Source organism: Entelurus aequoreus, linkage group LG04, assembly GCF_033978785.1.
Source record: "Entelurus aequoreus isolate RoL-2023_Sb linkage group LG04, RoL_Eaeq_v1.1, whole genome shotgun sequence".
Lineage (NCBI taxonomy): Eukaryota > Metazoa > Chordata > Actinopteri > Syngnathiformes > Syngnathidae > Entelurus > Entelurus aequoreus.
In genome coordinates this window covers 9348106-9362033 of record NC_084734.1, presented here as the reverse complement: position 1 = coordinate 9362033, position 13928 = coordinate 9348106, and the positions used below count along the sequence as shown (strand labels likewise).

At 38.6% G+C, this 13928-nt stretch overlaps 1 protein-coding gene across 1 annotated transcript in view; it reads right to left on the bottom strand.

Annotated features, from left to right (window-relative positions):
* Positions 1–10075, bottom strand: part of slc43a1a (solute carrier family 43 member 1a) — a 131571-nt gene extending 121496 nt beyond the window's left edge. The window contains exon 1 of the mRNA XM_062044155.1: positions 9809–10075. The gene's annotated coding sequence lies outside the window, so the exon portion shown is untranslated. The remainder of the gene's footprint in view (positions 1–9808) is intronic.
* Between the last annotated feature and the right edge of the window lie 3853 nt (positions 10076–13928).

Sequence of the window (13928 nt, the reverse complement as noted above, 5' to 3'; positions counted from 1 at the left end):
ATGGTATGGGGGTGTATTAGTGCCCAAGACATGGGTAACTTACACATCTGTGAAGGCACCATTAATGCTGAAAGGTACATACATGTTTTGGAGCAACATATGTTGCCATCCAAGCAACGCTACCATGGACGCCCCTGCTTATTTTGTGGCTTGCCTGTAGTCCAGACCTGTCTCCCATTGAAAATGTGTGAAGGCTAAAATATGAGAAGGGAGACTTTTGAACAACTTACAAGCAAGAACGGGAGAGAATTCCACTTCAAAAATGTGTCTCCTCAAGACGGGTGTGTGTGTGGGGGTGTGTGTGGGGAGGAGGGGGGGGCAAGGGGGGTCAAAATAGGGCGTTCATGTTGTTGTGACACACAAGAAGGACTCACAACACTAAGATGCAGGCAGGTTTGGTGTTGGCGGGAAGATGTGAGACAAACTGTCACAGGGCTGTGAAGTGTGTGTGTGTGTGTGTGTGTTTGTTTTCATGGGTGTGTGTGTGTGTGTGTGTGTGTGTGTGTGTGTGTGTGTGTGTGTGTGTGTGTTCAGGCCATATAAGGAATTTGCTTCCTGAAATACTTGAGCGAGGCTGAATGATGCAACGTTACAGGATAGCTAGATTCCTACTCATAAATGTATCAATACAATGGTTTTTATTAGGTCTGCAGATAGAGAAATAGATAAATAAAAGTATGGCTTTACATTCCCTGACCCCAAAAAGGTATTGGCACAAGCTAAAAGCTTTCCACATTCACTGTGTACATGTCAAGTGGAGGGAAAAAAAACAAACAAACAAGAAATCGATGTTGAGATAAAGAAACCCAGGAAAGGACTCTAGAGCAGTGGTTCTTAACCTGGGCTCGGTGAGTCGGGCTCAAGGGTTCGGCGGAGGTCAAGACACACCCGACTCATCGTGTAAATAAAAACTTCTCCCCATCGGCGTATTACGGATACGGCAACAGCTGACTGATTTGCAGGTGTGTCATTTGTTGTGAGTTTATGCACTGTGGTGGTTTTGTTGTTTGAACAAGGTGATGTTCATTTTGTGCACCAGTAAGAAAACATGGTAACACTTTAGTATGGGGAACATATTCACCATTAATTAGTTGCTTATTAACATGCAAATTAGTAACATATTGGCTCTTAACTAGTCATTATTAATTACATATTAATGCCTTATTCGGCATGGCCTTATTATAACCCTAACCCTCTAACTCTAACCCTAACCAAATAACTCTAAATTAAGTCTTTGTTACTTAGAATATGTTCCCCATACTAAAGTGTTACCAAAACATATAACTTGGTCTTGAATTTGAAAAAAAAAACATTTTATTTTTCACTAAAGAAGGGTTCGGTGAATACGCGTATGGAACTGGTGGGGTTTGGTACCTCCAACAAGGTTAAGAACCACTGAGATATATATATATATATATATATATATATATATATATATATATATATATATATATATATATATATATATATATATATATATATATATATATACATATATATATATATTTATATATTCCTTGCACACTAATTGACTGAAAGAGCACGCACTTGATGCGATGATGTCATGTTATCCATGGAAAAATGCATTTTTAGACAATATGATTTGCCTGAGTGGCTAGGAGACCCCGAGAGTAACAAGCGCTTGCCTTGTTGCCTTTCCATTAAGAACAATAAATTACTTTTTAGTATAAGTTTGCTGGTTTCAAGAAATGTAATGCCGAGCGCATATCATTATATTTCTCACTATATTTTTCAACATATTGAGAAAAAAGGTCTCTTTTTTTTCTATACCAAGAAAAGTGCACTTGTTATTACTCACAAAATACTTATTTTAAGCTATTTTTGGGTTCATTGAGGTTAGCTAATTAGGGTCCGCCCTGTACCCTGTACAAAGGACTCCCCCAGGGAGTCCTTTGTACAGGGTACAAAAGGAACCTATTGTTATTGTAAGGTTTTATTATTATTTTCTTTCTTTCTTCCGCACCGTTGCGCACTACTTTGCCCCCCTTAACATGCTTCAAAACTCACCAAATTTTTTACACACATACAAACCCGGGTACAGCACACTTTAGTAAAAAAAACAAACCCCAAAAATCAAAATTGCGCAATAGCGCCCCCTAGAAAAAAAAAACTGCCTGTAACTCCCACTAGGAAGGTCGTAGAGACATGAAACAAAAACCTCTATGTAGGTCTCGCTTAGACCTACAACTCATAATGACACATCCTCGGGCAAAAACCAACAGGAAGTTGGCAATTTCACATTTTTGACAAAAATGTACTAAAAACACTCCTTTTTACGTCTTTGACCTCTAATTTGACCCCCTTAAAATACTTCAAAACTCACCAAACTTCTTACCCACATCGGGACTGGTGGAAATTGCGATCTAAAAAAAAACCGAACCCCAAAACTAAAAATTGTGCTCTACATAATTTTTGAAAAAAACAGAGAAAAAACAGCTCCTCAGAGGAAAACTCAGACAAAACTGCTTGTAACTTCCGGTAGGAACGTCTTAGAGACATGAAAAAAATACCTCTATGTAGGTCTCGCCTAGACCTACATTTCATAGATTGACATCCTTCAGCAAAAATCAACAGGAAGTTTGCTATTCCTCCTTCAAAACAACATTTTTGTTACACCCGATCACCAAACATCAAACATTATCTGCTCCGAGCGCGTTTGTCGTTTCGGCTTCAAACTGCTACAGGAGAGATATTGAACCCTTCTGATTACAAGTTGACGAAAGCTTTCTAATTAGTAGTACGGTTTTGATTTTACAAGCCTTCAAAGACCCGCAGCACTAAAGTTGCTGCGGTGCCTATAATGACAACGTAAAATGCAATTATTCCTTTTTTGTCCTCAAAATTCTACACACAATACCCTATAATGACAATGTGAACTCAGACACAACTTCCTCTAACTCCCAGTACGAATATCGTAGAGACACGAAACAAAAACCTCTATGTAGGTCTCACTCAGGACTACCACTGGACAAAAGTATTGGGACACCTAGGACTAGCACCTGCCAAAATGCGGACCCGACCAACGCTGCTTGCAGCTTTAATTTTAAGCTATTTTTGGGTTCATTGAGGTTAGCTAATTTGACTTGTTTTGGAAAGTCTTGACAAGCCAAATTTTCTTGTTCTATTGGCAGATAATTTTGCTTAGTTCAAATAAAATACCCCTCATTTTTGTATTTTTTAGGGACCGAGTCCCTTTGGGACAGAGGACACTATTGAATTTCTAGCGTTTTATTATTATACCGCCGCCTCTTTGAGCTGTAATTTGACCCCCTTAACGTGCTTCAAAACTCACCAAATTGGTCACACACACATCAGGACTGGCGAAAATTGCGATCTAATCAAAAAAACCAAACCCCAAAACTCAAAATTGCGCTCTAGCGCCCCCTAGGAAGAAAACACAGACAAAACGGCCTCTAACTCCCAGTAGGAATGTCGTAGAGACATGAAACAAAAATTGAATACACTGACAACCCCCAGCAAAAATCAACAGGAAGTTGTGTAAAAACAGTCACCTTTTTTCAAACATTATCTCCTCTGAGCGCGTTTGTCGTGTCGGCTTCAAATTAGCACAGGAGAGAGATTGAACCCTTCTGATTAAAAGTTGATGAAAGAGTTTTAATTACTGCTCCGGTTTGGATTTTATGAGCCCTCAAAGTCGGTCCCGTCCATCGCTGCTTGCAGCTTTCATTTTTCTTGTTTTTGAACACTGACTTTTTGCAGTGAGGACTCTAGAGTCAAAATCATAGTACTTGGTCACATGCATTGTTAAGCATCAGTGGCCTAGTGGTTAGAGTGTCCGCCCTGAGATGGGTAGGTCGCGAGTTCAAACCCCGAGGACTATAAAAATGGGAGCCATTACCTCCCTGCTTGGCACTCAGCATCAAGGGTTGGAATTGGGGGTTCAAATCACCAAAAATGATTCCCGGGCGCGGCCACCGCTGCTGCTCACTGCTCCCCTCACCTCCCAGGGGGTGAACAAGGGTGATGGGTCAAATGCAGAGGATAATTTCGCCTCACCTAGTGTGTGTGTGTGTGACAATCATTGGTACTTTAACTTTTAACTTATGTAATTACATGCATTTACCAATATATATACATATATATGTATATATTTATATACATATACACATATATACACATACCATGTATGATTGTTCAAAAGCATACTTTTTTTCTTTCTTTTTTCCTTCCCCTTCCTCTTTCCTCCCTCTCCTTTCCATCCCTTTCTTCCCACATCGTGATCCATAATATAGTAAAGTAAAGAAGTATTGTATAAATATATATATATATACATATAAATATACATATACATATACATATATATACACACACACATATATATATATATATATATATATATATATATATATATATATATATATATATATATATATATATATATATATATATATATATATATATATATATATATATAGCCACCCTTTGCTCGGATTACTGTGGATTGTATTAATTGTGTGTTGGGGTTTCTGGGGACATGAAATTAGAAGAAAAATATAATTAGTTAATTTGGTATGCATGGAATTTTGTGTAATAAATAGATGACAGATTTTTATTTTATTTTATTTTTTTTTAATAAATAGTGTGTTCATCCTTGACATAAAATAACATGCAGCGCAATGCAAAATAAGAAGAAAAAGCAAAATATTATTATAAATGGTAATACATTAATAGTACAGTGTCCTCCATTAATCATCTGTTTTGGACAGACATATTAATATTGCAGTTAATATCACTATGATGCCAGTTCTGCACTTATTGTTGATGATTGTGACCAAGACCAAAAGTGCAGAGAAAACTCTTTTTATTTTATTTTTATTTTTTTTCCTCGCTCGTTTCCGAGAAAATAAACTCAAACCAGCAGGGGTTCTTTAAAGGGGCCCCGTTATCAAACCGTATAAAAGCAGGAAGGTGCTCCGAGAGCAGCTGTCTCTCCGCGGGCACGGCCTCTGCGCGGCGTCCAGTTACGGAGCCCCCTGGGCGGCCTTCAGGACACAGTCGGGCCCCCTCCCTCCTTCCCTCCTAGAGGAGAGGCTGCTGCCGCGTTCAAGTGCACGGCCCATGCTCGTAAAGTACAGAACACACGAGCCAACTCTGACGCTACTATGTATAGTGGAGTGTTGACACACTCGGACTTTGTTGACGTCCTCATAATAGCACTTTGTCAGGAATGTGAAGAGACTGACGTCTCAGAGCTGAGAGGGGAAATGTCCGACTTTGTTGGAGTCAGTGAAGGCAACATTTTTATCTCCCCCATCTAACGATGACTTTTGTGTGTTTAACTGTAGTTCTCTCAGAACTGAAAGGGGAAATGACCGATTTTGTTGGAGTCAGTGAAGGCAACATTTGTATCTAACAATCACTTTTGCGTGTTTTCGCTGTAGTTCTCTCAGAACTGAAAGGGGAAATGTCCGACTTTGTTGGAGTCAGTGAATGCAACATTTTTATCTCTCCCGTCTAACGATCACTTTTGTGTGTTTTTAGCTGTAGTTCTCTCAGAACTGAAAGGGGAAATTACCGACTTTGTTGGAGTCAGTGAAGGCAACATTTGTATGTAACGATCACTTTTGCGTGTTTTAGCTGTAGTTCTCTCAGAACTGAAAGGGGAAGGGACAAGCGGTATAAAATGGATGGATGGATGAAAGGGGAAATGACCGACTTTGTTGGAGTCAGTGAAGGCAACATTTGTATCTAACGATCACTTTTGCGTGTTTTAGCTGTAGTTCTCTCAGAACTGAAAGGGGAAATGACCGACTTTGTTGGAGTCAGTAAATGCAACATTTGTATGTAACGATCACTTTTGCGTGTTTTTAGCTGTAGTTCTCTCAGAACTGAAAGGGGAAATGACCGACTTTGTTGGAGTCAGTGAAGGAAACATTTGTATCCAACGATCACTTTTGCGTGTTTTTAGCTGTAGTTCTCTCAGAACTGAAAGGGGAAGGGACAAGCGGTATAAAATGGATGGATGAAAGGGGAAATGACCGACTTTGTTGGAGTCAGTGAATGCAACATTTTTATCTCCCCCGTCTAACGATCATTTTTGCGTGTTTTAGCTGTAGTTTTCTCAGAAGTGAAAGGGGAAATGACTGACTTAGTTGGAGTCAGTGAATGCAACATTTTTATCTCCCCCGTCTAACGATCACTTTTGCGTGTTTTAGCTGTAGTTCTCTCAGAACTGAAAGGGGAAATGTCCGACTTTGTGGGAGTCAGTGAAGGCAACATTTGTATGTAACGATCACTTTTGCGTGTTTTCGCTGTAGTTCTCTCAGAACTGAAAGGGGAAGGGACAAGCGGTATAAAATGGATGGATGGATGGATGAAAGGGCAAATGACCGACTTTGTTGGAGTCAGTGAAGGCAACATTTGTATCTAACGATCGCTTTTGCGTGTTTTAGCTGTAATTCTCTCAGAACTGAAAGGGGAAGGGACAAGCGGTAGGAAATGGATGGATGGATGAAAGGGGAAATGACTGACTTTGTTGGAGTCAGTGAATGCAACATTTTTTATCTCCCCTGTCTAACGATGAATTTTGTGTGTTTCACTGTATTTCTCAGAGCTGAAAGGGGAAATATCCTAGTTTGTGGGAGTCAGTGAAGGCAACATTTGTATGTAACGATCACTTTTGCATGTTTTAGCTGTAGTTCTCTCAGAAGTGAAAGGGGAAAGGACAAGCGGTAGAAAATGGATGGATGGATGAAAGGGGAAATGACCGACTTTGTTGGAGTCAGTGAAGGCAACATTTGTGTCTAACGATCACTTTTGTGTGTTTTAGCTGTAGTTCTCTCAGAACTGAAAGGGGAAGGGACAAGCGGTATAAAATGGATGGATGGATGAAAGGGGAAATGACCGACTTTGTTGGAGTCAGTGAATGCAACATTTTTATCTCCCCCATCTAACGATCACTTTTGCGTGTTTTAGCTGTAGTTCTCTCAGAACTGAAAGGGGAAATGACCGACTTTGTTGGAGTCAGTGAATGCAACATTTGTATCCAACGATCACTTTTGCGTGTTTTAGCTGTAGTTCTCTCAGAACTGAAAGGGGAAATGTCCGACTGTGTTGGAGTCAGTGAATGCAACATTTTTATCTCCCCCCGTCTAACGATCACTTTTGCGTGTTTTTAGCTGTAGTTTTCTCAGAACTGAAAGGGGAAATGTCCGACTTTGTTGGAGTCAGTGAAGGCAACATTTGTATCTAACGATCACTTTTGCGTGTTTTAGCTGTAGTTCTCTCAGAACTGAAAGGGGAAATGACCGATTTTGTTGGAGTCAGTGAAGGCAACATTTGTATCCAACGATCGCTTTTGCGTGTTTAGCTGTAGTTCTCTCAGAACTGAAAGGAGAAGGGACAAGCGGTATAAAATGGATGGATGGATGAAAGGGGAAATGACCGACTTTGTTGGAGTCAGTGAAGGCAACATTTGTATCCAACGATCACTTTTGCGTGTTTAGCTGTAGTTCTCTCAAAACTGAAAGGGGAAGGGACAAGCGGCATAAAATTGATGGATGGATGAAAAGGGAAATGACCGACTTTGTTGGAGTCAATGAATGCAACATTTTTATCTCCCCCGTCTAACGATCACTTTTGTGTGTTTTTAGCTGTAGTTCTCTCAGAAGTGAAAGGGGAAATGTCCGACTTTGTTGGAGTCACTGAAGGCAACATTTGTATCAATCGATCACTTTTGCGTGTCTAGCTGTAGTTCTCTCAGAACTGAAAGGGGAAATGACCGACTTTGTTGGAGTCAGTGAAGGCAACATTTGTATCTAATGATCACTTTTGCGTGTTTTAACTGTAGTTCTCTCAGAACTGAAAGGGGAAATGACCGACTTTGTTGGAGTCAATGAAGGCAACATTTGTATCCAACGATCACTTTTGCGTGTTTTAGCTGTAGTTCTCTCAGAACTGAAAGGGGAAGGGACAAGCGGTATAAAATGGATGGATGGATGAAAGGGGAAATGACCGACTTTGTTGGAGTCAGTGAATGCAACATTTTTTATCTCCCCTGTCTAACGATGAATTTTGTGTGTTTCACTGTAGTTCTCAGAGCTGAAAGGGGAAATATCCTACTTTGTGGGAGTCAGTGAAGGCAACATTTGTATGTAACGATCACTTTTGCGTGTTTTAGCTGTAGTTCTCTCAGAACTGAAAGGGGAAGGGACAAGCGGTATAAAATGGATGGATGGATGAAAGGGGAAATGACCGACTTTGTTGGAGTCAGTGAAGGCAACATTTTTATCTCCCCCGTCTGACGATCACTTTTGTGTGTTTTTTCGCTGTAGTTCTCTCAGAACTGAAAGGGGAAGGGACAAGCGGTAGAAAATGGATGGATGGATGAAAGGGGAAATGATCGACTTTGTTGGAGTCAGTGAAGGCAACATTTGTATCCAACGATCACTTTTGCGTGTTTTAGCTGTAGTTCTCTCAGAACTGAAAGGGGAAGGGACAAGCGGTAGAAAATGGATGGATGAATGAAAGGGGAAATGACCGACTTTGTTGGAGTCAGTGAATGCAACATTTTTATCTCCCCCGTTTAACGATCACTTTTGTGTGTTATAGCTGTAGTTCTCTCAGAACTGAAAGGGGAAATGACCGACTTTGTTGGAGTCAGTGAATGCAACATTTGTATCCAACGATCACTTTTGCGTGTTTTAGCTGTAGTTCTCTCAGAACTGAAAGGGGAAGGGACAAGTGGTATAAAATGGATGGATGGATGAAAGGGGAAATGACCGACTTTGTTGGAGTCAGTGAATGCAACATTTGTATCCCCCCCCCCCCCGTCTAACGATCACTTTTGTGTGTTTTTAGCTGTAGTTCTCTCAGAAGTGAAAGGGGAAATGACCGACTTTGTTGGAGTCAGTGAAGGCAACATTTGTATCTAACGATCACTTTTGCGTGTTTTCGCTGTAGTTCTCTCAGAACTGAAAGGGGAAGGGACAAGCGGTATAAAATGGATGGATGGATGAAAGGGGAAATGACTGACTTTGTTGGAGTCAGTGAATGCAACATTTTTTATCTCCCCTGTCTAACGATGAATTTTGTGTGTTTCACTGTAGTTCTCAGAGCTGAAAGGGGAAATATCCTACTTTGTGGGAGTCAGTGAAGGCAACATTTGTATCCAACGATCACTTTTGCGTGTTTTTAGCTGTAGTTCTCTCAGAACTGAAAGGGGAAGGGACAAGCGGTAGAAAATGGATGGATGGATGAAAGGGGAAATGATCGACTTTGTTGGAGTCAGTGAAGGCAACATTTGTGTCTAACGATCACTTTTGCGTGTTTTAGCTGTAGTTCTCTCAGACCTGAAAGGGGAAATGACCGACTTTGTTGGAGTCAGTGAAGGCAACATTTTTATCTCCCCCGTCTAACGATCACTTTTGCGTGTTTTTTCGCTGTAGTTCTTTATTTCTACCAAATAACTTATAGATGAGCGTGAAAGTAAGTCATGCAAACGTACAAAAAAATACAACTTTTAAATGGAATTTGTAGTTTCAAGCAATGTCTTCCGAGTGGTCACTTCCTAAACAACTTGGGACTTTTCTCCCTCCTCCTCGTTTACTTTCTTGTTTAGTTCAATCATCTCTTAGTCAAACAAACTAAAAAATGTCTATTTAGTTGTCATTTCGTGGCAGGAAATGCAAGTTGTAATGCCACGTGTGTGTGTGGGGGGGGGGGGGACAGTCCGCTTCGTCCAGTTGCGTTCACGGCGCCACTTTTTTTTTTTTTTTCCTGTGTGCCATCTTCCATCAGACCCGTTTAGGCAGGAAATGCTACTTACTTGAGTGCTGTCGCTTCTCAGTGAGGAAAAAAAAGTGAGTGTTTTCGAGGCGGCTTGCCGGGAAGAGTCAAACGACAACAAGAAAAAAAAGGAAGTTCATTCAAACTTCAAAACTTCTTCCTTCCCTCTGCGTGCTGGCGTCCCGTGTTTTAATTCCACAGTGGGTCCACGCGTCTTTTGTCCCTTTAGTTTCACTACAAGCGCCCCCCTCTTTTGCCTCATTTGACTCGCAGTGCCCTCCCCGAAGGGGTGGAGGCAGGAGAGAAGTCACCTCCTTCACTTTGGCTCTTTTAAAAAAAAAAAAAACTTTCTTCTACACTTGTTGGTTCTTTATTTCCATGACTATTTACATTGTAGATTGTCACATCAAAACTATGATTGAACACATGTGGAGTTATGTACTTCACAAAAAAAAGTGAAACAACTGAAAACATGTTTTAATAATAATATATTTTATTTGTAAAAAGCACTTTACATTGAGTAAACAACCTCAAAGTGCTACAGTGTATTAAAAAAACTAAAAAATAAAAAGATAATAAAAAATAAATAAAAATAAAAACTAGAACAGCCAAATAGCTAAAACTAGTATGCATATATCTAAAAAAAAAGAAAAAAAAAAAAGGTTTTTTTAAAAAAAGAAGGGTTTTTAAGCCTTTTTTAAAAAGCATCCACAGTCTGTGGTTCCCTCAGGTGGTCAGGGAGAGCGTTCCACAGACTGGGAGTGGCGGAGCAGATATATATTCTAGTTTCTTCAAAATAGCCACCCTTTGCTCTGGTTACTGCTTTGCACACTCACATTATATTTCCAGTATTTAAAGACAAAACTTAGGGTGAGTTTTGTTTTAAGCAACAGTATTTTATTAATTATTTCAAAATCTCAGCTTTTTCTCATTGTCTTTTTTTTTTCTTCATTTTTACAGTTTGTTTTTTTACCACTGTAATAATTAATAATAGTACACTTTTCCACCTATAGGAAAAAGATGACACTAAGTTTGGTCTTTAAATATGTCTTCTTTTTTTTTTTACAACATACAAATGTACATACATTCATCCATTTGCTACCGCTTGTCCAGTACAGGCCAAAAGTTTGGACACACCTTCTCATTTCTTTATTTTCATGACTATTTACATTGTAGATTGTCACGTCAAAACTATGAATGAACACATGTGGAGTTATGTACTTAGCAAAAAAAAGTGAAACAACTGAAAACATGTTTTAATAATAATATATTTTATTTGTAAAAAGCACTTTACATTGAGTAAACAACCTCAAAGTGCTACAGTGTATTAAAAAAACTAAAAAATAAAAAGATAATAAAAAATAAAAATAAATAAAAACTAGAACAGCCAAATAGCTAAAACTAGTATGCATGTATCTAAAAAAAAAAAAAAAAAAAAGTTTTTTTTTTTTAAAGAAGGGTTTTTAAGCCTTTTTTAAAAGCATCCACAGTCTGTGGTTCCCTCAGGTGGTCAGGGAGAGCGTTCCACAGACTGGGAGTGGCGGAGCAGATATATATATATTCTAGTTTCTTCAAAATAGCCACCCTTTGCTCTGATTACTGCTTTGCACACTCACATTATATTTCCAGTATTTAAAGACAAAACTTAGGGTAAGTTTTGTTTTAAGCAACAGTGTTTTATTAATTATTTCAAAATCTCAGCTTTTTCTCATTGTCTTTTTTTTTCATTTTTACAGTTAGTTTTTTTACCACTGTAATAATTAATAGTAGTACACTTTTTCCACCTATAGGAAAAAGATGACACTAAGTTTGGTCTTTAAATATGTCTTCTTTTTTTTTTTACAATTTTTTTTTACAACATACAAATGTACATACATTCATCCATTTGCTACCGCTTGTCCAGTACAGGCCAAAAGTTTGGACACACCTTCTCATTTCTTTATTTTCATGACTATTTACATTGTAGATTGTCACATCAAAACTATGAATGAACACATGTGGAGTTATGTACTTTACAAAAAAAAGGTGAAATATCTGAAAACATGTTTTAAAAATAAGAGATTTTATTTGTAAAAAGCACTTTACATTGAGTAAACAACCTCAAAGTGCTACAGTGTATTAAAAAAACTAAAAAATAAAAGATAATAAAAAATCAAAATAAATAAAAACTAGAACAGCCAAATAGCTAAAACTAGTATGCATATATCTAAAAAAAAAAAAAGTTTTTTTTTAAAAAGAAGGGTTTTTAAGCCTTTTTTAAAAGCATCCACAGTCTGTGGTTCCCTCAGGTGGTCAGGGAGAGCGTTCCACAGACTGGGAGTGGCGGAGCAGATATATATATATTCTAGTTTCTTCAAAATAGCCACCCTTTGCTCTGATTACTGCTTTGCACACTCTTGGCATTCTCTCCATGAGCTTCAAGCACGCCTGCGAAGTGAAAACCACTTCAGGTGACTACCGCTTGAAGCTCACAGAGAGAATGCCAAGAGTGTGCGAAACAGTAATCAGAGCAAAAGGTGGCTATTTTGAAGAAACTGGAATATAAACCATGTTTTCAGTTATTTCACCTTTTTTTTGTTAAGCGCTTAACTGAAAGAACTGAAAACATGTTTTATATTCCAGTTCCTGTGCAAAGCCGTAATCAGAGCAAAAGGTGGCTATTTTGAGGAACTGGAATATAAAACATGTTTTCAGTTATTTCACCTTTTTTTTGTTAAGCGCTTAACTTTTTATTTCACCTTTTTTTTGTTAAGCGCTTAACTGAAAGAACTGAAAACATGTTTTATATTCCAGTTCCTTCAAAATAGCCCACCCTTTGCTCTGATTACTGCTTTGCACACTCTTGGCATTCTCTCCATGAGCTTCAAGCACGGCTGCAAAGTGAAAACCACTTCAGGTGACTACCGCTTGAAGCTCACGGAGAGAATGCCAAGAGTGTGCGAAACAGTAATCAGAGCAAAAGGTGGCTATTTTGAAGAAACTGGAATATAAAACATGTTTTCAGTTATTTCACCTTTTTTTTGTTAAGCGCTTTACTGAAAGAACTGAAAACATGTTTTATATTCCAGTTCCTTCAAAATAGCCCACCCTTTGCTCTGATTACTGCTTTGCACACTCTTGGCATTCTCTCCATGAGCTTCAAGCACGCCTGCGAAGTGAAAACCACTTCAGGTGACTACCGCTTGAAGCTCACAGAGAGAATGCCAAGAGTGTGCGAAACAGTAATCAGAGCAAAAGGTGGCTATTTTGAAGAAACTGGAATATAAAACATGTTTTCAGTTATTTCACCTTTTTTTTGTTAAGCGCTTTACTGAAAGAACTGAAAACATGTTTTATATTCCAGTTCCTGTGCAAAGCAGTAATCAGAGCAAAAGGTGGCTATTTTGAGGAACTGGAATATAAAACATGTTTTCAGTTATTTCACCTTTTTTTTGTTAAGCGCTTAACTTTTTATTTCACCTTTTTTTTGTTAAGCGCTTAACTGAAAGAACTGAAAACATGTTTTATATTCCAGTTCCTTCAAAATAGCCCACCCTTTGCTCTGATTACTGCTTTGCACACACTTGGCATTCTCTCCATGAGCTTCAAGCACGCCTGCAAAGTGAAAACCACTTCAGGTGACTACCGCTTGAAGCTCACAGAGAGAATGCCAAGAGTGTGCGAAACAGTAATCAGAGCAAAAGGTGGCTATTTTGAAGAAACTGGAATATAAAACATGTTTTCAGTTATTTCACCTTTTTTTTTTTGTTAAGCGCTTAACTGAAAGAACTGAAAACATGTTTTATATTCCAGTTCCTTCAAAATAGCCCACCCTTTGCTCTGATTACTGCTTTGCACACTCTTGGCATTCTCTCCATGAGCTTCAAGCACGCCTGCAAAGTGAAAACCACTTCAGGTGACTACCGCTTGAAGCTCACAGAGAGAATGCCAAGAGTGTGCGAAGCAGTAATCAGAGCAAAAGGTGGCTATTTTGAAGAAACTGGAATATAAAACATGTTTTCAGTTATTTCACCTTTTTTTTGTTAAGCGCTTTACTGAAAGAACTGAAAACATGTTTTATATTCCAGTTCCTGTGCAAAGCAGTAATCAGAGCAAAAGGTGGCTATTTTGAGGAACTTGAATATAAAACATGTTTTCAGTTATTTCACCTTTTTTTTGTT